The 26,167-nt window shown below is 35.0% G+C and overlaps 1 protein-coding gene across 9 annotated transcripts in view; it reads left to right on the forward strand.

Annotated features, from left to right (window-relative positions):
* The window catches only part of ZBTB20 (zinc finger and BTB domain containing 20), a 764,927-nt gene that overhangs the window by 37,874 nt on the left and 700,886 nt on the right, over positions 1-26,167 (forward strand). For 3 of the 9 annotated variants that reach the window (XM_081833703.1, XM_081796642.1, XM_081796649.1), the window contains exon 1: positions 4,388-5,470. The exons of the other annotated variants lie outside the window; for them this stretch is intronic. The gene's annotated coding sequence lies outside the window, so the exon portion shown is untranslated. Of the gene's footprint in view, positions 1-4,387; positions 5,471-26,167 lie in introns of those variants that run through there. 9 annotated transcript variants of the gene reach the window in all.

The raw sequence follows: 26,167 nt of genomic DNA on the forward strand, positions 1-26,167 counted from the left end.
ATAGTAGGCTGTCATAGCTTAATAAGCAGGATCCCTGTTCTGGTGGGTCTCTCAATCCAGTGGCAATGGGAGGTATATTAAAGGACAGATGACTTTGGATAGTACTGCAAAGGGCATGATAAAGGTACTCCCAGTGATGTAGTTTTCATGTAATGTTTTTGTTGTTGTTGTTTAAAACTTAAATATTTGTTGACTAGAATTGAAATGCATTTCTTTCTATGTAAGGATCATACTACTGGCCTACTATTGGCAAATTACGATTTATCTACAATATCTTCTGGTTTTTCTTGGGATTAATGGAATACAATTTTAAAATGGATGAGCAAAATTAAAGATTATCTTTTTTTAAACATGTTTGAGAATAATCTATTGTCAACAGGGTTACAAGATTATAGAGAGATGTTTGGTAAAGGGGACTTGGGGATCTGTTCCTGATTCATCTAATTATGCTGCATAGAATTGACTTTACAATGGTGGCCTCAATGACAAAGTCAGTACTTAGTATAGCACTTACTATTTTGGCCCATTAACCCGAGTCTCTGCTTTTCACCCATGTACTAGGGCTAAAACTCCTGTTCTGTCCTTCATTGCAGCATGACTCTTTTTTTTTTTTTTTTAACTACTCCCCCTCTTTCTTTTGGAAATGTTCTTATGAACAATCTTAAACTATTTCAACATTTTTTCCTGCTTAGCCTCACACGATATAAAAACATTAATGATGCCTGAAAAAGGACTTGGCAAAAGTATATTTGGGATAGTGGTAAATGCTTTTGAAATTGGTTGACTTTTTTTCTTTCCAAATTAAAAAAAAAAAAAAGTTTCACCTTTCATGTACTTTTGGAAGTATTCATTTGCCAAAGTACTCTATAACTCTAAAATTAATGAAATTTTATGCTCCAGGTTAATAGCTATCACTGATTTCCACAATCATTTAAGAATTTCATGTACTGTGTATTTGTAGAAGACACTTTACTAGGCACATTGGAGGCAGTGGATAAAGTGTACTCATTGGGTCTATAAACCACACTGCTAGAGAATAAACTATTTGTCTCCAATCTAACCTCAGTACCTCCCCCTGCTCCACATTTGTCTCCAGTCTATCCTCAGGACATTCCCCTGTTCCATGTGCTCATGCATACACACACACATCTTCCATAAGCCACATATTGAATTTAGATACTTATATTTATTTTGTTGGATTTCATTTTTAGCTTTCTGAGAGAGAAGCACAAAGTTAAAGGCACTACATTACATGGCATATCACATTATGGAGTGGCAAGATTGTTTGCTTACACTAATATTGTTTACATGCCTGTCTCCCACCAGCCTGTGGAGTCTTCAAAAGCAGAAACTAAATCATAACATTTTATCTTCACTTCGCACCCCCAAGTTTCATGAATGGCACATAATGGGCACACAATCTATGTTTAGGTAATGCACAAAGATCAGAGCAAGGGCAAATTCTTTCTTGCAGAATGAGTCATTAGTATCAAAGTGTTCAGAATATATCTCTAAATAATTCAAAGTTAAAACCAAGTGTATAAAATCAAATGATGGTATTGTTCAGCATCTCTTACCAATCATTTATAATTGACTCCTTGCTTTTTCCATGCTTTTCTCAGGCTGTTGGGAAACAGGATATTTTTTATTGTATTTTATTTTTTATTTATTTAGTTCTTTAAACAATTATTTGCATTAGTACTAGATATTCGATACTTGAACTAAGGAACCTTTAGGGACTATGTAGGGTTTTTTTTTTTTTTTAACTTATTTGTTTTTTTAAACAGGGCATTTAAACGAATAATCTGTGGGAACTATATATTATGCAAGTAGGCTTTATACGTTGATTGATTATAGCTTGTTTTTCAGTTCAAGCAAGTGGAAGCACATATTTATGGAAATTTGGAAACAAAGGTGATTGAGTAGAGTATGTAAACTTTTAAATAGAGTTGCTGGACTCTTAAACCAAATGTATTGAGAACTCTGTAAATTAGAAGAGCAAATTTGCACTATACCGTATTAGTGAGCGAGGTATGAGAAATCATCAGGATGTGTTGGGTTTGACTCATAAGCATAGAATCTTATGGATAGATGGGGTCCTAGCTGTCATTAGATACTGGGAGAGAATAGGGTGCAGGGATTAAGCACATGAACTCTAAACCATACAGGCTGGGTTCAAATCCTATTACTGGGCGCCTGGGTGGCTCAGTTGGTTAAGCGACTGCCTTCGGCTCAGGTCATGATCCTGGAGTCCCGGGATCGAGTCCCGCATCGGGCTCCCTGCTCGGCAGGGAGTCTGCTTCTCCCTCTGTACCCTCCTCCCTCTCATGCTCTCTGTCTCTCATTCTCTCTCTCTCAAATAAAAAAAAAAAAAAAAAAGCAAATCCTATTACTGCTGTGCTGTATGACCTCAGGCAAATCACTTAACCTCTCTGTTTCTTTACCTGAAAGTGTCACTAAGACTAATCTCTACCTCATAGGGTCACTAGGATTTAATGAGTTAATAAATGAAAAGTACTTTGAAGAGGGCCTGGCAAATAGTAAGCACCTAAGCATTAGCTATCATCATAATAATTATTATGTTATCCACTTCAGTTCTTTCCTTTTAAATTTAATTTTATTATTTTTTATATGAAGAAATGGAAACTGAGGATGGTTACGTGGCTTGTACAGGGTATACAAACTACTTGTGGCAATGCTGAGACAAAAACCAGTTTTTAACTCCCACTAGGATCTTTCTACCGGATGAAATTGCCCCACGGCATATCAGCATACAAAACCACTTAATTTAATAACTATAACTTCCAGAGTCTGATAGTCAATTAGGATTATTGTTTCACATGGTGCTATGGTTAATTCAATACATGGGACTCCTGTCCCAGCAAGAAGAGTGTATCTTGAACTCCAGAAAGTACTAAGAATGTACCACTTACTGTGCTTGGAATCTAGTAAAGTGTGCAGATATAGAGAAAGCGTTGAGGTGTTGTGCATTTTTCACTAAGCCAAAATATTTGTTTTTCTTTTTTAAATTCAACTAGCTAGTTGTTCTTTAGAAAAGGTGAATAGCTTTCACGGTCCTTTACATTCCTTTTGACTCCTGCTGGTAGAACTCAAATAATGTCTTCTTATTCTCTTGGGTTAAAACAAAACGAAACAAAACAAAAATACCTAGAACCTTATTTTAAAAATCAGGACATAATAATATCTAATTTGAATCAGTCTGTCAAAATGTGAGGCTTGTGTGCTTTTTTAAGTGGCAGTTTTCTTCAAACATTTGAATAAAGCTTTAGACAAACAATAGGGCAATAGAAAAACAGAACTGCCAGGCTGAGCAGTAAGGGGCAAGATGCATGCTGGTACCTCAGGCACACTAAGTGTATTTTAGAAAGGTTTTTCTTAAGACATGTGACCAAAAGCATATCCCTTTTACTTTATTCCGGTGTATCTGTCCCCTCTTTATTAAGCAGCCACCCTTGAGAGGGGCAGAGCACTATTGCAGCACCTGAGAAGTGGAATTAGTCATTTATAATGAGAGTAGAGGGCTGGACTCTTGGTTTCCTACTAGAATTTTCCCAGGACAGTTTGTGCAATGTGTGGCTAGACATCATCTTCTAATTTCTGTGCTATAGGTTATCTACTCTTAAAATAGCTAAAACAATACTGATCTTTGTTCTGAGCATGACCCAAGATTTAACTGATTTTCTAAAAGATTTTTGTGAATCAGGTGAAGGTATAGTTGATCCGTAAGTTATATTTTGAAGTAATTAAGTTATATTTTATTAGCTGAAAACTGGCTTTTAAGGGAAAGAATTGATGCTTATATAATACAGTAGTTTTGTTTATGCAAAGGAACACATTCTAATATTTGAAGTATGGTAAAACACTAAACCATATAAAAAGGATGATTTTACAATTGATATACTTAATATACAATTAATTATTGTGTCCAGATTCAGGGTTTGAATGGGTCAGATGCATTCACAGTTTTCATTTTTATGTGAATTTTCTTTAGAATATTTAACCTCTATTGTGATGTTCCTAAGTCCCATCTAAATGACACGCAGCCAAACTGTACAGAAATATTTTAAGGAAGGTCGTTGTCTAGCCAAGCAGAGTCTAATTTTAAAAAATTGGGGGACAAGAAGAGCTTGAAACTTGTTCTGTTTTCTGATGTTTGTAATTCCATAGCTGCAAATATATCACTTATGGGAGAGAAAAGCACCTGGGAGTGGGGAAAAGGGGTGGGGATCATGTGATGTGGTGGGGAGTATAATACCAGCATTATTTTGGTTCTAGCAAATGAAAAAAATGGTTAGAGGTATCAGACAAAGAAAAACAGTTTTTTTTTTTTTTTCCTTTTAAGGAAGGTTTATTTAGAAGCATTGATTAATTTTATTTTCTCCTCCTAATAAGAGAACAAGGGGTTTTTGCTATGGTTTCAGACCCATATTCTCTGAAATCTTGTCCTGCTTATGATAGAAGCTCCTTATGGGATATATTTTTGTTATTGTAACATTATCTACTATATGTATTGCACCTGTTCATACAGAGTACATTGCATTGTGATATTTGTACAGATAGATGCTTCAAATAAGAAACCAATCTGTCTCTTCTAGAGTACTAGTCTATTAGTTACTTAATTAAACTTAATTCTGTTTTTGTCTGCAATTTTGCATATGGTCTTGATTTATTTACTGAGGAATTATTTCTTCTTTGCAGTTATCAGTTTTGTCTGAGATCAGTTTTCCTATTGTATGCAGTCTTTCTTTCAGAGCCTCCTTTAAGACTGCCTCTGACTTTAAAATCATTACTAGGCTTTTGTCAGAGCAGATTGTTGACACTCTCTCACATTAAAAAAAAAAAATTTAAAAGATTGCACAAATAAGCTATGCATTTCACTATTTCCTGCTAATATGCAAAAATGTATTTATGATAATTACATGTACTGTGTGCCAGAACTGAAACAATACATTCCTCATAATGGAGCATAAATAAAGAAGGTGGAGCCAGCTGCTCTTAAACTGTTTATTTGCAAGCAGTAATGATATAGAGGATATACCTTTTTCACTCTGTTAGTCTGGCAATACTGAACCTGTTGCTGCATTAGACGAGTTGCATTTTGCTGGATAGGGGAAGGAGGGCTGTCTGCTGTCTGGTAGGAGGGCTTTGTCTGTGCCTTTCTCTCTCTCTTTCTTTCTGTTTTTCTTTCTCCTCCTCTTCTCTCTCTCTCTCTCTCTCGCTTGCTCTGTCTCTGTCTCTCCCTCTTTGACCCCCCCTTCCTCCCTCTCTCTTGCTCTCTCTCTCTCTTCCCGTCTCTGTGGTTTGTAAGGTAGGTTGCAGTGTGTGTATATACACAACATCAAGAGCAGGAAAATGGACTCATTAGGGAGGCAGGCAGTCATTACCACTCACACTGTACTTCCAGGGAGACACCGATTATGAGAAGAGAAACTCAGCGCTGGGGAAGAAGGTAGGGCAGACAACTTTCATAAAAAAAAAATCCTGCTTCCTCAATCCCCCCCCCTCTACCTATCATCTCCTTTAGCCCCCAATGCTTTTATTCTTCCTTTCCTTGAATTTTAATTTCCAGATTTAAGTTTGACAGAGCTGTTGCTAGCTTAAAATTTGGAACATTTATAGGAGGCCTACCCTCTACTAATTTTCTTCATACTTATTTAAGGGTGTGCCCTTGTGATTCAGTTTAATTACTTTAAAAATAATTGCAAACAAACCTATTTTTCTCACTAAAGTACCAAATAAATCAGTATCTTTCACTCTTTTATAACAGACCCCTCCGTATGTTTGTTAGTCTCTTTGCTTTTCTTGTCTGTTTATTCAATTCCATCTGTCTGTCTATATATCATGTTGTCCTTATTTATTGCTAACTGGGTTTTGTTAGTTATGTGCCAATGAGTTTTAGCTGCAGTGCCAGTGCGGGTATTACTAAAGTGAGACTCTTGTTCTTTGTTTTACATTGAAGTTTAAAGTCCGTATTTACAGTTTAAATCTTGAAGCAGGTTGAATACTTTTTGCCAGCATATTTATTTGATGGCATTGGCTATACGGTGAGGGTTAGTCACTGAGGGTGGGTAAGAATCTAGTAATTATTTTTATCATCACACATTCTTCTATATTACATCTGGGGGGTGTATTTTGAAAGGAACAAGGTACTCTGTTTTGTAACTTTTATTTTGCAGATGGACTTTTGCATTTATAGGGACATCACTGGGATTAGTAAGAATGCAAACTTTCTTAACAGTTTTTATCCTAGGACAGTTTCTTTTTAGTATGTTACTGTTTATTTATGCTTGGGGAGGGAGAGGTGGAGGCTGGTTGGTCATCTTTTTATGAAGTGGAAGCTATGAAGTGTAGCAGGCCATCTTATGCAACAACTGCAAGTATTCATTTAACATTTTGGGGACTATAAATAATGCATTTGTTATTTCAAACATAGTTCTGAGGTGCTTTGTTTTTCCTTTATTTTTTTCTTTTTTATGGTGGGAAAAGTTGCATTTCACAACTAGCTGACATTGTTGAACAGTTTTCCCATAACACTGTTCTTCGAAATTCAAAGGAGTAGTTAAATAGGTCATTTTGAAATGGACTCTTAATGGAGTTTTATTCAGATTTGTCTGAAAGTAAAACTGCCATTCATTTGATAAAGATTAATTCAGATAGTAAGATATGCAGATGTTTTGAGCATATACAGGAGAAATGATAAAAAATGGATGCTGATCTATAGAGATCTTTGATAATAACAGTCACCTTTTTCGTAATAAATTATTTATTTAATAGAAGTGGCAGACTTTTTTTTTTTTAATTCCATTAGGCCTCTCTGACAACACAAAGAAGTCCATAAAGCAATATTCTTAAGCCACCTGGGACGCTAGAGCAGATTCCCAAACATATTCTCAAGGTTCAAACCTAGTAAAATGTTTATTAAAAATCCATTATTCCAAGAGGTTGGTGAACTTTTGCTGCTAAAAGTCTTTTTTTCCCCTTTCTTTTTAAAAATTTATTTGGAGACTTTTAATTTCCTTCTATTGCCTAAAGTGTCTTTTAAGCTGGAAAGGACAGCTTTGACCAAGAACAGAACAAATAGTAAGTACACTCAGGTCCTGTCAGAGATTTTTTTCCCCCAAAGATTTAAAGGGAAACTTTGGGGGGAGTCTATTGAAAGCGTGTGTTAATGTAGGTACACAGTATATAATGTTTCAAATGTGATTTTCTCCATTTTAAACTCTTGACCCAAAAATTTGTTTTAAAACTAGCATGTTAAAAGTGTGCATGTCTCATGCACCTGTCATTTTCTTAACATTGTGAGTACTACCTAAAATTCTACCCTTGTTTTCAGAAGAAATCTTTCATGTATCTCTTGATCAACAATTCTCTTTTTCTGTATACAGGTACATATGGGGATATCTATGTGCATATATGTGAATATATGTATATTCTCACACATGTATGAAATCAGATTCTTTGCAGATATGACATTTAAAAAATTTCATGTTAAGCATATTTATGTTAATGAGAAACAAAAAATGGAGAGGCTTTTAGGAGAAGATGAAAATTTCTTTTAACCTTCTAGAAAGAATAAAAGAAAGTAAAAATTTAGTCATATTTATGGTTGGCTTGATTTTTAGAATGTGTATATGTTTTCTTTTGCATGATAATTCTTAGCCTTCAGTAGATTTAAAATATTTTTAGTATGAAAAGTAATCTTGGCCTCTTTTGGGAGGGACTGTCACAATCTAAATGCTGCAGGATATTGTAAAATGTGCATAAGTAAACCAGTGTACTCTGCTATATAGGACTTTGGAAAGCTGAAAGACTTGTGTCACAGGAGGGCTATAGGGTGCCAGAAAAAGTCATTAACTAGCTTTACTGGTTATGGTGGGCCTTTCCTATCAGCACGTGAATTCTATTGAGAGCCCCGAAGTCTTGGCCAGGTCATAGTGGGTTTCATTTTAATATTGGAGCGGACAGTTATCTAACATACCCACATGAGGAAGTGCTCTAAAGCAGTTATTTCATGCTTTGCCATGCCCTGTAGCTAAAACAATTTGGTACTGAGTGACGTGTGTGTGCTTTTTAACTTCTATCCAGTAAAAATCAGCTTTGGCTCCTTGAAAAGGACCAAAACAGTGGAATAGCAAGACAGTATAATTCAAATGCTAAGCATATGCTAGTTTAAACTTTTTTTTTAAGGTAAGGGAAGAATTACTATGATTATTTTTAATATAAACACTATATGGTAATTTCCTGGATTTTACTCATTAAGATTTCAAAACTTGCAGATACTTTTCTTTTTCACATTTTTCTCCAGAAGCCTACATTCATCAAAAGGATCACAGCTGCATACTTTCCCCTGAAATGTGAACAAATAAATGGCATTCCTGTTTATTTATCTATTTTTGAATTTTAATGATTAGTCCTTGTGCTAATTAACAAATTCCCGTATTCATAAAATCTGGCACTTTATAAATATCCAATTGTGTGATTATCTACACATGTCCTGGCTTTCTATAAATATAGAAATTATCAGTGGATGTGTTCATGGCCTTGCCCAAGCCTGAGTAGGGGCTGGCCATGCTGCCACGTAGGAAACCAAGTTCAGACCCTGAGCAAATGTGTTGTCCCAGGGCCTGGCAAGGTGTGTGGAAGTAGCATATTGCTAATATTGCTAACTAGTGTCCTTTCTGGCAAAGGAAGGACTGATGTTGACGTTCTTTGAATGCTGCTAGTTCCAGTCTTCTTCAGTCCCAGGGGTGGCCTCTTTAGGTCTGAAAGTTGATAATGGATATTAAAGCTGACTTGCCTTGGAGTTGGAGGCCACTTTAGAAATGTATTTTAACAAACTACATTTTTCAGGGGAGAATATACTGAACTTGTAGAAAAGAAGTAAAATACTATGTCCATCCCAAGTTCCTTAATCAGTGAGAATCTTATTAGCATGAGAATTTGCATAGAGCTGAAAAGAAAATCTAAATAGTTTTGTTTGTATGGCTGTGTAACTATTGCAAGCAAATTACAGAAGTCGAATATCACTTACAATAGGAATAATCCATCTTCATCAAGGACAATAAGCACTAGCAGTTGAGCAAGTGTGTACATACAAGAGTTATCATTAAATTAGGAATCAACTCTTAAATGATTTTTTTTTTCATATTGTGTAAGCCATTTTAGTTACCTCATACAATCATTAGGTATTATTTACAGTGATTCAGGAGTCATCACTGGCCATTTGATTCTTTGCTCCAAACTTTCAAATCCCATATAGGATTCCTAGGTATTTGGCAAACTTGAAACTTACAGTTTTCTCTTCAACTTATGTTTCGTGCATTTCCAATGCTTAAGTAATTTCTAGCATTTTGCAGAATCCTCGGTATAGTCAATGTCAAATAGCTAGTAAAATCCTTTTAATTGTTTACCAAAAACCCAAGTGCAGTATCTGTATCTAGAAATTCTAGAGAATGCCTGAATTTGTATATTTTCCTGTAACATAGTTATTATACATTTAATCATCAAATAACATTGATGCCAATTACATTTAATGCATCAAAATTATATTCTTTGAGCTCTTTTACTTCTGATTTCAACATAGGCAAACTTTTGAGGCTGTGGGAAGAAATAATGTCATCTATCATTACTGTCATGTATGTAGTAACCACTATAACAGATGTTGGGAACAGCATTCAAGGGCCCATAAGAAGAAAGGGCTTTTCTGCAACTCTAGCTGTTCAACTGTAATAATAATTAAGTGGTGTGCAAATTATGCTCAACTTTGTCTTCATAACCTCTCCTCTACTCTAGGATCAAGCCTTTGGTGATTCTGCAGTTCACTTGAAAGTAATCAGTTTGAGGGCATGGTGCTTGCCTTTATGGAGTCTTTTGATACTCAAGTGAAACCCCAGCGGGGGGTGTTTTGTAGTTCAGTTAACCAGTGCAATGCTTTTATACCTGCTTGAACTCAGGGAAACTTAACTACTAACTTCCAAGTAAGACCAGGGACAAGGAGCAAGGGCTGAATTCATTGACCCATTCAGTTACTAGATGGAAACTGAGGATATTATTATTAATTTCTGAATGTTCAGTCTTATCTTTGAAACTGATGGGAAGGGTGGTCATTTTAGTATGTTTACCTCCTTGATATCAGAAGTAATTTAGCATTGAATACCTCTGTGTCTCAAGGTATGATGAATTTAGTGTACATATCATATGTTACACATTTAAAATGTCAAGGATTTATTTGAAAACTTTCAATATTAAAAAACTAATGTAAAGATTTGCATTCAGGGGCACCTGGGTGGCTCAGTCGTTAAGTGTCTGCCTTTGGCTCAGGTCATGGCCCCAGGGTCCTGGGATCGAGCCCCGCATCGGGCTCCCTGTTCTGCAGGAAGCCCGCTTCTCCCTCTCCCACTCCCCCTGCTTGTGTTCCCTCTCTTGCTGTGTCTCTCTCTGTCAAATAAATAAATAAAATCTTAACAAAAAAAAAAAGATTTGCATTCAATACATATAAAACTACTTAATGGAATTTGGAGTTTTTAGAAATTAAATAGATTTCCAATAAAGTGAAACTAAAATGTAATAATTATGAATTTTATACATAATGGTATTATTTTGTTCATCAAAAATTCTTAAATCTAAACTTTTTGTAAAAACCAGGTTTGAATTTAAATAATTTAAATTTTAATTTTATCTAATGGTTAGAAGCCTTTAGTTTTTTACTAAATGAGCCTGGATATTTGCTATTTTTATCTTTCCTCTCAGAAGTGTTCTCTGAATTACTGTTGTAATCAAATTGTGATTTGTTGTTGGCAAATTCCTTTTATAGTATGAGCTTCTTTCCAGTAAATGAAATGCAACTGGGAGAAAATTAATGTTGTCAGTTTGCTCAGGTACCAAATTAAAACTTAGAAAAAACTTACTAGCAGGAAACTATGCATGTTCTAGGCTATGTAATTTTTCTGGTAGATGTATGTATGTATATAAAACTGTATGGCTACTATTGCAAATAAAAACACCTTATTTAGACACCAAAGCATTTAAACAGTGAAAATGCTATCCTGTCTTTTATGTTTAAATAGGAACTAGGCAAATATAGTTGCAAGGGTGGATTTATACTGTTGGGTTTTTTTGTTTTGTTTTGTTTTTAAATACTGAACACACTACAATGACCTTTGGCCCAGTACTTGGGGTCTGCACATATTTACTAATGTTTCCATCTTCTTAGTCAAATGCACCTATCACCTGCACTTTAGGTTGGGTCAAAAGAGCTTTTGACCCAAAAAAGCTGGAATAGTTCTTACTTTATCTGGTTCCTCAAATCAACAATGGTTTTATCGCCTCACCTCATCTGGAGAGGGGAGAAGAATAGACATGATTGAGAAGCAAATGGAGACAAGAATAAAAGTAAAGCTGTGGGTGGAGGGGTAGGTGCTTTTGAAGCTACTAAATTGATAATGAAAGAAAAAGGCTTTCTTCCCAACCCCCAGTAGAAGCCATCTGACCTATCCAACAAAGCACTCAGTACCTTCTTACACCTCTTGACAATAGGTCTGCTAAATTCTTCCTCCACTCCAAGTTGGATTCCAAAGGTGCCACCAAAAGATCATAGAAGAGGAAGTCATAACATCTCACATTTCTACTATATTCACTGCCAGGATTTCTTCATACCTTTTGCCTTTGAAGCCTTAGGTTTGGAGTTGTGAGCAGATTTTCATAGTTGGTGGGCAGATTTCATTTGTTTTGATAAGAAGGCTTCCCAACAAAGCATTCCCAAGGCATGCTGCAAACCAGCATCATGAGTTTAATTAAAATGGATGAAGTGATCGACTGTGTAAGTTTGTGTGTTTCCTCTCTTAAAATAAAATGAAGTCAAATACTTTTTTTTTTTTAAATAGATAAGAAGCCAAGTAAGTTTTTTTTTTTTTTTTTTTTTTAAGATTTTATTTATTTATTCATGAGAGACAGAGAGAGAGAGAGAGAGAAGCAGAGGGAGAAGCAGGCTCCCAAGGAGCAGGGAGCCGGATGCGGGACTCGATCCCAGGATCCTGGGATCATGACTGAGCCAAAGGCAGACGCTTAACCGTCTGAGCCACCCAGGCGCCCCAGTCAAATACTTTTTATATAAAACAAAAAACAACTCTAAACTTCCTGTCAGGCTAAATGGATTTAGGTTTCTTTTTACAAAATGGCTTTCTGAAACCATTTCTGTGTAGTGGGTTTGACCAGCACATTCTACTCTATTCCCTGCCCACTTGCTACTTTGCTTTCTAAATGTTGAATGAGGGGCGCCTGGGTGGCTCAGTCGTTAAGCGTCTGACTTCGGCTCAGGTCATGATCCCAGGGTCCTGGGATCGAGCCCTGCATCGGGCTCCCTGCTCAGTGGGAAGCCTGCTTCTCCCTCTCCCACTCCCCCTTCTTGTGTTCCCTCTCTCACTGTGTCCCTCTCTGTCAAATAAATAATAAATCTTAAAAAAAAAAACCACCCAGATTCTGGGTTGGTTAGAATTTCAAAATAAATAAATAAATAAATGTTGAATGAATGTGAATAATTTGTTAGTTTAAAAAAAGAAAAAAGCATGTTCTTATAACAGGATCAGAATATATCCATGAAGGTGTGTTAGGACTTATATACAATAGCTTCAGTTCTATCAACTTAGCATGAAAATATGTGAATAAAAGTTTTAGAAACTATTTTTCTATGTTGAGAGAAACGCTATGGTGTGGTTAAAAAAAGAAAAAAGCACTGCCTTGGAGAACAGGAGGCATTAATTAATGCCAAAAAGGATTTAAAGTGGTTAAATCTGGAGGCCTGGTTTCTAGTCCTGACTGACTATAATGACTTTGAATAAATCATAATCTCTCTGTTCCTCAGATTCCTTGCTTATAAAATGAAGAAAAGGCTCTTTTTTAGATTTTTTTATCTTAGAGAATGTATGATTTTATTTTAAATAGCTATATATGTAGGTAATTCTGCTTGCATTTTCTACTTATAATTCATAAATAGCTGAAGAGAAGTTTAGGTTGGTAATGATGGAAGAATAAAGGGATTTTAGTTGATCTGAGAGAGCACACATACTTTATTTTTTTGGTTGTTGTTGTCCTTAGCTTAAGTGGATGTCACAGTGCATTATTGGGTCTATTTAATGATTCAATGAATGCAATATACCCCAAATTGCCATTTGTCAGACAAAGTGACATAATTGCCCATGGTTGGTTTGATAAAGGGGCTGCTTTTAACTGAGTGAAGCACTATGGTTCCACTCCTCCCCACTGGCCACTAGATGGAGAGGCGGTCCATGTCCATGGCCTTGCCCATGGTAAACAGTTCACTTCTGACTTTCCACTGGCAGAGGGACACTATATTACTTTGGGCATTTCCATGAACATGCAACATGACACTTTGCAGAAACCATCAGAGAATATGTTCTCTTCTATACAGGCATAATGTGATATTCATGAAATGCAAAAACGATTTACTCCTTCCTCAGCCACCATTAATGCTGGTAGACCTGGAAAGGCCAGTAATACCACTCCGGTTTTAGTTGTCACAGTAGGACCTTTTGCCTCTTTCCAAATTGTCCATTTAGAAAGGGCCCTGAAATGAATGTCAGCACGACAGTGCCACCTTGTGTCCCTGACGCATGAGCCAGTGAAAAGGAAAGAACAGGACATTTGCAAAAATTTGGCAAATTGTTTCAAGCTCTGCTTTTGCAGTAGCTGCGCAAAAATCTATGTTTTAGTGTGTTTGGCAATTCTTAATGCCAAAGGAGAAATTAGGATGTGTGTACTTTGCCCCTTCTTTCATCCCACTGTGTATTAAAAATACTTTAAAAACTTAGGCACAAACAGGGATGTGTTCAGTTTAGAATTGGGGATGAAGAAGGCAGGGATTGTCAGAGATACTCGCCTAATCTTACCACTTAGAAAGCCTTCGGCCAATCATTCCAGACAGTGAGGTGTTCCTTTCTGCTCATTCTCAGAGCAACTTTTATATGCTCTGGTAATATCACTTTCACGTTGTATTGTTTATAATACATTTTTATATTATTTTGTATTGTTTGTATCTTCCAACTAAACCATGAGCTTCTCAAGGATAGAATCTGTGTCTTATTCATCCTTCTGCCTCCAGAACTTTCTATGGCATTCAGCCCAGAGGCACTCAGACGTTTGAGATATGAATGAATGATTATGTCTGGTTGGTTTATAACTTATTTGTTTTATTTTTATTTTTTTGGTTTTAAATAATTTTAGCGTCTTTTCTCTTTGGAAAAATACCTCTGATACTACCTCCTTTCCAAATTTCCTTTTATAAATTTACTTTCACATTAAAATGACTGTTTCTGTTCTTGATTATGAAGAAATTGCATTGCTTATTTGCAAGTGTATATTGTAGTGACTCGGGTAAAGATACTTAATTTCTAGGTTTAGCTTTATAACAAATTTGCTATGTTATCTTGGGTAAGATACTTAACCTTTCTAGGTCTATTTTCCATGCATAAAACGAGTAGGCTGGACTAGTTGATCTTGGGCTCAGGGTTTTTGTAGGGGTTGGACACATGTTAGTAATTGTATTATAACTGATGGGCATTCCAATTTTTTGTTTAACTTTTTTGTTTATTTGATTTTGGTTAATTGAGCTACACTTTCCTTCTATCCTTTAACCATAAAATAAATAAATTACAATATCTTTAAATAGTAAGATGGACCCAGGCTTTGGTATGGGACTATAGACTATTTGCAATTTAAAGACTCCATGCTATTCTGAATTTTTTTAAGCAACACTTACAAATGAGTGCTAATTTTTTTTTTTTTAAAGATTTTATTTATTTATTTGACAGAGAGAGACACAGCAAGAGAGGGAACACAAGCAGGGGGAGTGGGAGAGGGAGAAGCAGGCTTCCCGCGGAGCAGAGAGCCCGATGCGGGGCTCCATCCCAGGACTCTGGGATCATGACCTGAGCCGAAGGCAGACACTTAACAACTGAGCCACCCAGGCGCCCGGAGTGCTAAATTTTAAATTTCAGAATTATTGCATGGAATTTACATCTGGGATTTCAGTCCATGTATTACCATAAACACCAGCAAACACCAGTCTGACTTTGGGCAAGTTGCTTCAGCTTTTTGCTTATTTGCAGAAAGGTAGTAATAAATGTTACCCTTCCTATCTACCTCACAAGGTAATTGTGAGGATTAAAGGAGTTCATGTATGTAGAGTTTCTTCATAAATAGTAAAGCCCTGTACCAATATTAATAATATTTATCATTATTACTGTTCTAATTAAAGGAGGATTGGATGATAGAAACCTAAGTCAAAGCAAAACACCCAGACGAATTTTAAAAACACTGAAACTAATGGCATCTCTTGGAGTGTTTCTTGGTGATTTTAGGCTCTGGAGATAGATGTTATGTTTACCCTATTACCTATGTTTTGGTTTAAAAACCTGTAATAATAATAATGATAATGTTTATGAATCTAAAATTCATGTTTTCTTTGGATACATTTTTTTACCTGTCATTCATAAGTTCATTTTTGATGGTGATAAATTTATTAAAATAGGGAAAAATTTAAAATAACCAAATAGGATGAAAAATTTTATATACCTTTTTGGTATTGTGGTATTGGACTCCAGTCTAGTGGTTTTTTAACTTTAGTGTACTCTAAAAATACCTAGGGTATTTGTTACAATTCAGATTTCTGAGCTCCATCTCTAATAGGTCTGGGGTGGAACTCAGGTATCCTGGGTTCTACCTGGTTCACACAGGTTAGAAAACACTACTTTCCTTGGCTCTTATACATCATTATTAGCTGGGGGCTTTTTAAATGAACAGATTTCTAGCTTCTACTCCCAGATATCCTAAATCATAATCTTTAGATCTAGATTTGGGCGTCAGTATTTTACAAAAACTACTTCACAGATTCTAATAAAATTGCAAGGTTTGGGAATCCCTGCTCTTGTTTTAGTGGTATATTGTTCAACTATATTTACTGTTGCCCCTGAGTTCATTCTCATAATTCACTTTATAATGAAATATAATCTCATTTTACATAGAAGGACAAAGTTGATACAGCTGTGTAAGAAAAGTTCAGTCTTGAAAAACAGTTACCACTCTTGCCCCTGTAACCCTAGAATTAAGGAAAAGAGAAGTTACTGAGCACCTTTCACATAAATTGCTTCATTTAGTCTTTACAACAACTCTGTTGTATACCCTGGTTTTCTGCCTCTGTTACAGACGAAAAAAAACCCACAAAAAAACAACAAACAAACAAAAAAACAATGAATCTCATAGCCAGTTTCACACAGCTGTTAAACATCAAAGCCAGATTCAGAGCCTGTACTCTATTATTTTTCCCCCTAATGAATAAATCTTTACCAAGTTCCTATTCTGTTAAATGATAATGTCTAGACTTGAGGGCCACAAAGTGTATTACTGATATGGTATAATAATTATTACTTTCACCATGTAAAATAAATTGATATATTTTTTTCTTATTCTGCCATTGAGAAATAACTTTTAGCCAGAGGTAGAATTCAAGTTTTCTGAATGGTCAGAAGGGGTCTAAGTAGTAATCATAATCATAATTATTGAACTGTTAAAGAACATTGTCTATGGGATCTCCTTTAATCCCCATACCTTTGCTATGAGGAGTTTCTTGGTTTTTTTTTAAAGATTTTATTTATTTATTCATGAGAGACAGAGGGAGAAGCAGGCTCCCCGCGGAGCAGGGAGCCCGATGCGGGACTCGATCCCAGGACCCTGGGATCATGACCTGAGCCGAAGGCAGATACTTAACCGACTGAGCCACCCAGGCGTCCCTGCTATGAGGAGTTTCTTAACCCAGTTTACAGATGAGGAAAACCTGAATTGGGATGGTTAAGTGACTTACTGAAGATTGCAGTCTAGTAAGTGGCAGAACCAGGATTGAACTCTATTTCAATCTAAATTTGACAGCAGTTGGTGCTCTTAACCACCAGTATATGTAATTTTTGACTGTACAGTTAACCTTCAGAGTCAGGCTGTTCCTCTGTTTGGTAAGTACAAGCCACTGAATACTAATTAAACTATGTGGGACTTAAATTCATTTCCTTTCTAGGGAACAAACCATTTTGCCACATTTAATTAATCCAGTATTTTTTTTTAAGTCTTGTAAAGTTTGGTGTTAATAATACCTAATACTTTAGGGACAATCCACTGAAGTGAACGATCTTTTGTTTATATTTTTATTTGAGAGTTGTAACTCTTTGATGGAACAGATTATTTGAATGAAAATTTTAATCTTATCTATTATGACATGCCATTAAACACAATAATTTCATAGCATAGCCTTTGTTGTTGGTCTTAAAATAATTTATTTATATTTAAGATCCAAAGCAAATATAAGTAGCGTCAATGCCACAGTGCTTCCTAAAATCTAAAAACTGATTCCTGAGCATTTTTGATGTTCTTGTTAAAAAAAAGCACCTCATAGTATAAAATGACAGCCTAGGTACACAGTAGTGTACAAACTAATACAATTTCTCATTTACTAAGTAAATGAATTGTTAAAAATGTTATGTATACATTTTTATAGATTTAATAATATTTTAAATACAGCAGAGGTATTAATAATTTAAAGGAGCTCTGAAATTCATTTTTTAGGTGTAAAACTAATTGTGATTTTATAAAGTTTAATATGCATATATTTGGGAGCTATTCTTAATGCCTCTGAAAGTATATTTTAAAAGATACATTTTTTTAAAAGACCCACTAACCAGGAGATACAGTGTTGTCTTTAGTTGACTTTTGAGTTTATTGGAAATTTGGGTTCTATTTTAACTTCTTTCTCTAAGGGTGGTCTTTTTCCAAATGGCATTCTTTTAAACTCTGTCAAGTGAATGAATGCTACCGTGAAGAAAGAAGGGTAAAAATATATAGTGAAGAAGTTTACCTATACTCCTTTTTCATATGTAGAAATTGAAACATGATTTTTTAGAAAGTCCCATTTAGCAGCAGAGCATAAATTGGAAAATTTGGTCAGTGATTTATTTAGACTCCACAGGGAAAATCCTGTAGGGTGTTTTTGAACATCCTAAATTTATTTTGATTTGAGACCAGCTTAAAGAGCATGTCTATCTTAAAACAGTTCTCCATTTTCCTGAGAAAAATTCCAGTGGAGCTAGTTGTGGGAGGTAATATCCCAACAATGAACCTTTTGGGGCCAAATAAGCAATTTCACACAACTTACTCCATCGCTTTCCTTAAACCAAAACCTGTCTTGCCCAGTGGGCTTGTTTAATTTTGACTGCTAATTTTATTTCTCTGCAGAGGCAAAGGAGACAGGAAAAAGGAGGGAAAATAACGGATGGCATGTGGGTGAGGTTTTGGCTCAGGGAATAAATTTTAAAAGATCCTAGCCAGTGTAGGGCTACAGAAGGCAGTTGGTGTCTGAAATTTACTCCTGTTTTACAGATTAGGAAATGGATGCCAATAGAGGTTAAATAAGTTGGCTAAAGTTACACAGTAGTTTCCAGTGTTGGAGTCGGTCCTGGGAACTAGGTTATTCATTGCTTCAATAAGACAATTAGTCAATCCACTTTCTCTGTAGATCAAGATGTCCTTCTAATATCCCTATTCCCTATTACTTTCCTTGTCTTTTTTTTTTTGCTGCTACTATTTTTTTACATCTAAAAAATCATTCTGCTTATAATTTCAGAAGCTGGTTGAACAAGTTTATTTTGACTATTAAGACCATTTAGAACTAGCTGACTTATAAGGGCAGTGTATATCATGTCAAGCTTTCTGCCTCTATTTTATTGGTGTACGTGAGTAATGAACATGGAACAGAAAAAAAAATGGTTTGAATAAATTAGTTCTGAGCTCATGGCACACTTCTAAACATGTAAAAATGTCGTGGGCACCTAATAAAAGATAGGCCATTGTTTTTTTGTTTGTTTTTAGATTTACAAAAAAAAAAAAAATTGAGCTGATAGTACAGAGTCTGCATATTATTCATCCTCCCCACCATGGATTTACCTTTAGTAACATTTACATTAATACAGTCCATTTGTTAAAATTAATGAACTGATATTGATATATTATTATTAACTAATATCCATAGTTTATTCAAATTTCCTTAGGTTTTTAAAAATTATTATTCAATTTATTTAAACAACAACAAAAAAAGGAAAAACAGTTTAACCATTTCTCCCCCCATCCCCCACCTCTGGCAACCACCAATCTGTTCTATCTATAAGCTTAGTTTAGTTTTTTTAATTAAAAATTTTTTTTTAGATTCCATGCATAAGAGAGATCATACGGTATTCATCTTTCTCTGTCTGACTTATTTCATTTAGCATAATGCCCTAGAGGTCCATTCTTGTTGTCTCAAATGGCACAATTTCATTTTTTATGGCCAAATAATATTCCATTATGTATATATACCACATCCTCTTTTTCATCGATGGACCCTTAAGTTGTTTCCATGTCTTGGCCACTGTAAATAATGTTGCAGTGAACATGGTGGTGCATATATCTTTTCAAATTAGTGTTTTCATTTTCTTTGAATGAATACCCAGAAGTGGAATTACTGTATCATATTATTGTAGTTCTATTTTCATTTATTTGAGGAACCTTCATACTGTTTTTCATAATGGATATACCAATTTACATTCCCACCAACAGTACACCAGGGTTCCCTTTTCTGCACATCTTGCCAACAATTATTTCTAGTCTTTTTGATAATAGCCATTCTAACAGATATGAAGTGATATCTCATTGTGGTTTTGATTTGTATTTTCCTGATGATTAATGATGTAGAGCATCTTTTCAGGTATCTGCTGGCCATCTGTGTGTCTTCTTTGGGAAAATGTTTATATTCAGATCTTCTGCCCATTTTTTAATTGGATTATTTGGGTTTTTTTTGCTATTGAATCCTTTATATATTTTGGGTATTAACCCCTTATCAGATATATGGTTTGCAAGTATTTTCTCCCATTCAGTAAGTTGCCTTTTCATTTTGTTGATGGTTTCCTTTGCTGTGCAGAAGTTCTTTAATTTGATGTAGTCCTACTTACTTATTTCTGCTTCTGGTGTCACATTAAAAAATCATCACCAAGACCAATGTTAGGAAGTTTACTGCTTATGTTTTCTTCTAGGAGTTTTATGGTTTCAGGTCTTACGTTCAAGTCCTTATTCCAATTTGAGTTAATTTTTATGTATGGGGTATGATAGTGGTCCAGTTTCATTCTTTGTATATGACCAATTTTCCCAGCGCCATTTACTGAAGAGACTCTCCTTTTCCTATTATATATTCTTGGCTCCTTTGTCATAAATTAATTGATCAGATATATATATATGTTTATTTCTGGGCTCCCTGTTCTGTTCTGTTGATCTATGTGTCGATTTTTATGCCAATACAATACTGTTTTAATTACTATAGATTTGTAATATAGTTTGAAATCAGGAAGCAAGATGCCTCCAAGTTTTTTCCTCTTTCTCAAAATTGCTTTGACTATTCAGGGTCTTTTATGATTCCATTCAAATTTTAGGATATTTGTTCTATTTCTGTATAATATCCCATTGGAATTTTGATAGGGATTACGCTGAATCTGTATATTCCTTTGGATAGTATGGGCATTTTAGCAATACTAATTTTTTCAATCCATAAGCATGGAATATCTTTCAATTTATTTGTGTCTTCATAAGTTTCTTTCATTAACATCTTAGAGTTTTCAATTTACAGGTCTTTTACCTCCTTGGTTAAATTTATTCCTAGATATTTTTTTGTATGATTTTAAATGAGATTGTTATCCTAATTTCTAATTCTGGTACTTCATTATTCGTGTATAGAAACACAACAGATTTTTGTGTGTTGATTTGTATTCTGCAACTTTACTGAATTTGTTTAAATTCTGACAGTTTTTAGATTTATTTATTTATTTGAGAGAGAGAGAGAGAGAGAGTGTGTGTGCAGGGTGGAAGGGCTGAGGGACAGGGAGAGAATCTTAAAGACCACACTAAGTGCAGAGCCTGACGTGGGGCTCAGTCTCACAACCCTGAGATCAAGACCTGATCTGAAACCAAGAGTTGGCCACTTAACTGACTGTACCACCCAGATGCCCCAATTCTAATGGTTTTTTGATGAAGTTTTTAGGGCTTTTCTATTATGTCATCTGCAAATAGTGACAGTTTTACTTCTTCCTTTCCTATTTGAATACCTTTTATTTCTTTTTATTGCCTCAATGCTCTGGCTAGGGCTTCCAATACTATATTGAATAAAAGTGGTGAGAGTAGGCATCCCTGTCTTGTTTGGATCTCGGTGGAAAAGCTTTATGATGTTTAGCTGTGGGCTTGTCATATCATATATTATATTGAGGTATGTTCCTTGTATACCCACTTTGTTGAGAGTTTTTATCATAAATGAATGTTGAATTTTGTCAAATGCCTTTTCTGTATCTATTGAGATAATCATATGATTTTTATCTTTTGTTACAGTTGTATATCACATTGACTATTTGCAGATGTTGAAATATCCTTGCATCCCTTGAATAAATCTCCCTTGACCATGGTGTACGATCCTCTTAATGTATTGTTGAATTTGGTTTGCTAATATTTTGTTGAGGAATTTTGCATCAATGTTCATCAGGGATATTGCCCTATAATTTTCTTGTGCCATTCTTGTCTGGTTTTGGTATTAGGGTAATGCTGGCCTTATAAAATGAGTTTGGAAGAGTTCTCTCCTCTTCTATTATTGGAAGAGTTTGAGGAGAATTGGTATTAATTCATCTTTGAGTGTTTTGTAGAATTCATCAGTGAAGCTTTCTGGTCTTAGACTTTGTTTCTGGGGAGGTTTTTATTACTGATTTCGCCTCTTTGCTAGTAATGAGTCTGTTCAGATTTTTTATTTCATCATGATTCAGTGTCGGTAGGTTGTATGTTTTTAGGAATTCATCCATTTCTTATAGGTTGTGCAATTTGTTAGCATATAATTATTCAAAGTAGTCTCTTATGATCTTTTGTATTTCTATGGTATCAGTGGCAACATCTCTTTCATTTCTGATATTATATATTTGAATCCTCTCTTTCTTGGTGAGCCTAGCTAAAAGTTTGTCAATTTTGTTTATCTTAACAAAGAGCCGTCTTAGAGTTTCATTGATCTTTTTTTATTGTCTTTTTAGAGTCTATTTCATTTATTTCTCCTCTGATTTTGGTTACTTCTTTTCTTCTAATTTTGTTCTTTTTTCTAATTACTTGAGGTAAAAAGTTAAGTTGTTTGAGACTCCTCTTGTTTCTTTTTTGTTTTTTAAGATTATTTATTTATTTATTTATTTGAGAGAGAGAGAGAATGAGAGACAGAGAACATGAGAGGGAGGAGGGTCAGAGGGAGAAGCAGACTCCCCGCCGAGCAGGGAGCCCGATGCGGGACTCGATCCCGGGACTCCAGGATCATGACCTGAGCCGAAGGCAGTCGCTTAACCAACTGAGCCACCCAGGCGCCCGAGACTCCTCTTGTTTCTTAAGGTGTGCATTTATTGCTATGACTTCCCTTGTAGAACTGCTCTTACTGTGTCCCATAAATTTTGATATGTTACATTTCCACTTTGAGCTGTCTCATGGTATTTTTTTTACTTCTCTTTTGATTTCTTCTTTGACCTATTGGGTGTTCAGTAGCATGTTGTTTAACCTGCAGATATTTGTGAATATTCTAGTTTTCTTTGTGTAACTACTTTCTAGTTTAATACCATTGTGGTCAGAAAAGAAGCTTGATAGGATTTCCATCCTCTTAATTTTATTAAGACTTGTTTTGTGTCCTAACATATTATCTATCTTGGAAAATGTTTCATGTGTACTTGAGAAGAATGTATATTCTGTTGCTGTTTTTGGATGGAATGTTCAATAAATACCCATTAACTGCATCAGGTCTAACATGTCATTTTATGATGGATGTTTCCTTATTAATTTTCTATCTGGATGACCTATCCATTGATGTAAGTGGGGTATTAAAGTCCCCTACTGTTACTGTATTGTTGTCTATTTCTCCCTTCAGGTCTGTTAATATTTGCTTTATGTTTTTAGGTGTTCCTATGTTGGGTACATACATATTTACAAATGTTATATTTTCTTGGCAGATTCACCCTTTTATCATTATGTAATGTCTCTCTTTGTCTCTTAGTGCAGTCTTTGTTTTAAAGTCTATTTTGTCTGGTATCAGTATAGCTACTCCAGCTTTCTTTTAGTTTCTATTTGCATGGAATATCTTTTTCCATCCCTTCACTTTTCATCTGTGTGTGTCCTTACATCTAAAGTGAGTTTCTTGTAGACAGCCTATAGATGGGTCTTGTTTTTTTAATCTATTCAGCTACTCTATGTCTTTTGATTGGAGAATTTAGTTCATTTACATTTACAGTAATTATTGATAGATATGTGCTTATTGCCATTTTGTTAATTATTTCTAGCTATTTTTGTAGTTCTTCTTTATTTCTTCTCTTGCTCTTCCTTTGTAGCTTGATTTTAGTTGTATACTTATATTCCTTTCTCCTTAACTTTTGTGAGTTACCATGAGGTATACATTTACATATAGTAAATACAAAAAGATAAAGAGAAAGAAATATAAGCATACAAGTAGACTTATCATGATGAGCACTGAGTAATGTATAAAATTGTTGAATCACTATAGTGTACACCTGAAACTAATATAACACTGTATGTGAACGATACTGGAATTAAAATAAAAAAAAAACAATAAAAAAATATAAGGATACTACTAAAGAAAGGCCATTGTTTTTATAAGTCCTCTTTACAGTTTATCATAGGATTTTGAAATGACATATGCTACATTTTAATACCTTTTCTCCTAAATTGATGTCATTATCTGAATTTAGGGTGAAAAAGGGGACCTCGGTAGAAATATGAATCACAACCTTAGTCTTCCATAAAGGGTTTATAACTTCCCCAAATATTCCCTCTGTTTGGGCCCCATGGAAAAATTGCTCCTTGGCCCTAGTATCACTTTGCTGACATGGTGGGTATGTACTGAGTCAATTTCTCACTGATATAATAAATATTTGCTTTAAAAATAGGTAAAACTTTTTTGATGTTGAGGTGCCTGTTGAGTATTATCAACTACTTTTTAATGCCATTAACATGGTTCTAGATTCCAAACAAACTCAACTGGAATATGAGTTGTATTTGGTTATCAGGAACTAACTGAACAAGTATGCAACAGAGCACAGAAGTAATGTCATGATATCAGACATGCTACAAACAGGCCCCAGTGCACTAACAAATCCTGTAAATTTTTATTTGGAAATATTTAAGAGTTATTCAGAGTACCAATACCCCAGTGTAAGTCAGGTATATGTCCTTATGTTGACACATCTGCAGACTTGGGTTCTATTCTAAGAATTGCAGTTTGAAGTAATCAAGATCAGAAGCAGCTACACATTTGATTCACCAAATGTGTCCTATCTACTTGTAAATAGCAGCTTATTTTCTTTTAGGATCTGATAAGGTTGTTGTTGTTTTTTATATCTTAGTAATATGAGTCTTTGGCAGCAGTACACACAGGCTAATTGTTAGAATATAAAGCTTTGTTAGAAATGGAACATAGGCTTTTGGTAATGTTCTTAAATTCACACCAATTGGCAGGAAATTAAATATGGTTCTCTAGGAAATATATCGCAGAAGGCTTAAACTAGAATTGGTTAAAAAAGGAAAACCTTCTTCATAGGCATTTAGTTATTTTCCACCCCCCCCAAAAGTAATTTTTCTTTCATCTATGTATTTACTAAGCCTTTGGATGAAAGGGGAGAGTGGCAGCCACAGAATGACAGTGACCCAGAAGTGTAAAATTATAGTTAGTGGGGTTTGGATAATCTTTAGGACACATATAACCCAGGATATTTATCGGTGAGCTAAAAGGGGAAATGCTGTTTTCAGCATATTGCAAATAAAATGCTTAATTAAAATTCCTTAAAAATATAATACCTTGTTCCTAAGAAATTACTTTGCTTCTGAACAAATTAAGAGTAGAAAAAAAAAAAAAGAAGAAAGAAAGAAGGAAGAAGCTGGTAGTTATAAATATTATTTTTACATGTAGGTGCTTTTAATTTTTTAAAGAAATTGTTTTTATTAATTCCTAAGTTCGAGTGAGAGGGAGATGGGAAAAGATTAATTGCCATTTAAATATGCAGTTCCAGATTTGTAGTCATCCTTCTGAACCAGGATGGAAAGACCATAGAAAAAATTATAGTGTGGAAATTATATTTCATGTGGTGAGACACAAAGTCAAGAAGTTTTCTGTTCTAATAAGGTGAAAATGGTTACCAAAGAAACAAAAGTTTCTTATCACTGTGCCTGAGGCAAATGTGGCATATTAAGCTTAAAATGAATTCTCCTCTCCTGAATGCACACAACTCTTATTAATGTCTTGGAAATTATGCACACATAGGAAAAGAGGAATAAGATTTTCTGGATACATTTGAATAAGCATCCATTGAGGTGTAGGGGCTATCTAATATCTATGGATATGTTAGTGTCAAAATGGCCCCAAATCAGTTTTTGCTATTTCACCATTTACTTGGGTTTAACTTTAGACTGAATGACTTGTTTTCCTCTTAAAACAGGCCTTTCTTTTAGTGATAGTTAGGTTCCCTGGTGGCCTGAAAGAGTTAATGCAATTTCCAAGAGTGTCCAACTTACTTCCAGGGAGTAGTGCGTGCATGTGAGAGTCTGGCTCCAGGATATTTGTTCACATCCCAAAACCAATTTGGCACAACTTAAAATGTCTGCTAGGGAGAGGATTCAGAGTGTTGTTAGGCCACGCAATTAGTGCTTTATTTCATGAGCACCAAATTCACCCAGTAGTGTTTTGTTTTAAAGAAGAGCTTGAAATTCACAATAACGGGTTTCATTTATCAGAGCCATATGGGACTCACCATCTTTGGATATATTTGTAAGGCTTTCACAAAGAAGACTCCTTAGGCATCTCAGATTTCACGGATTGGAGGGCAATCTGGATGAATATCTTTTTTGGAAATGATGAACTATCTTTTTCATATGTAGTCTTCAATTCAGTAATCCTTGAGAAGCTCAAGAAAACAAAACAAAACAAAACCAACAGGAAAGAGTTAAGTAAATCTCAGCTTATTAGCTTTTACTGGAACACAAAGGCCATAATCTT

Source organism: Leptonychotes weddellii, chromosome 1 (assembly GCF_054177405.1).
Source record: "Leptonychotes weddellii isolate Sample4059 chromosome 1, ASM5417740v2, whole genome shotgun sequence".
Lineage (NCBI taxonomy): Eukaryota > Metazoa > Chordata > Mammalia > Carnivora > Phocidae > Leptonychotes > Leptonychotes weddellii.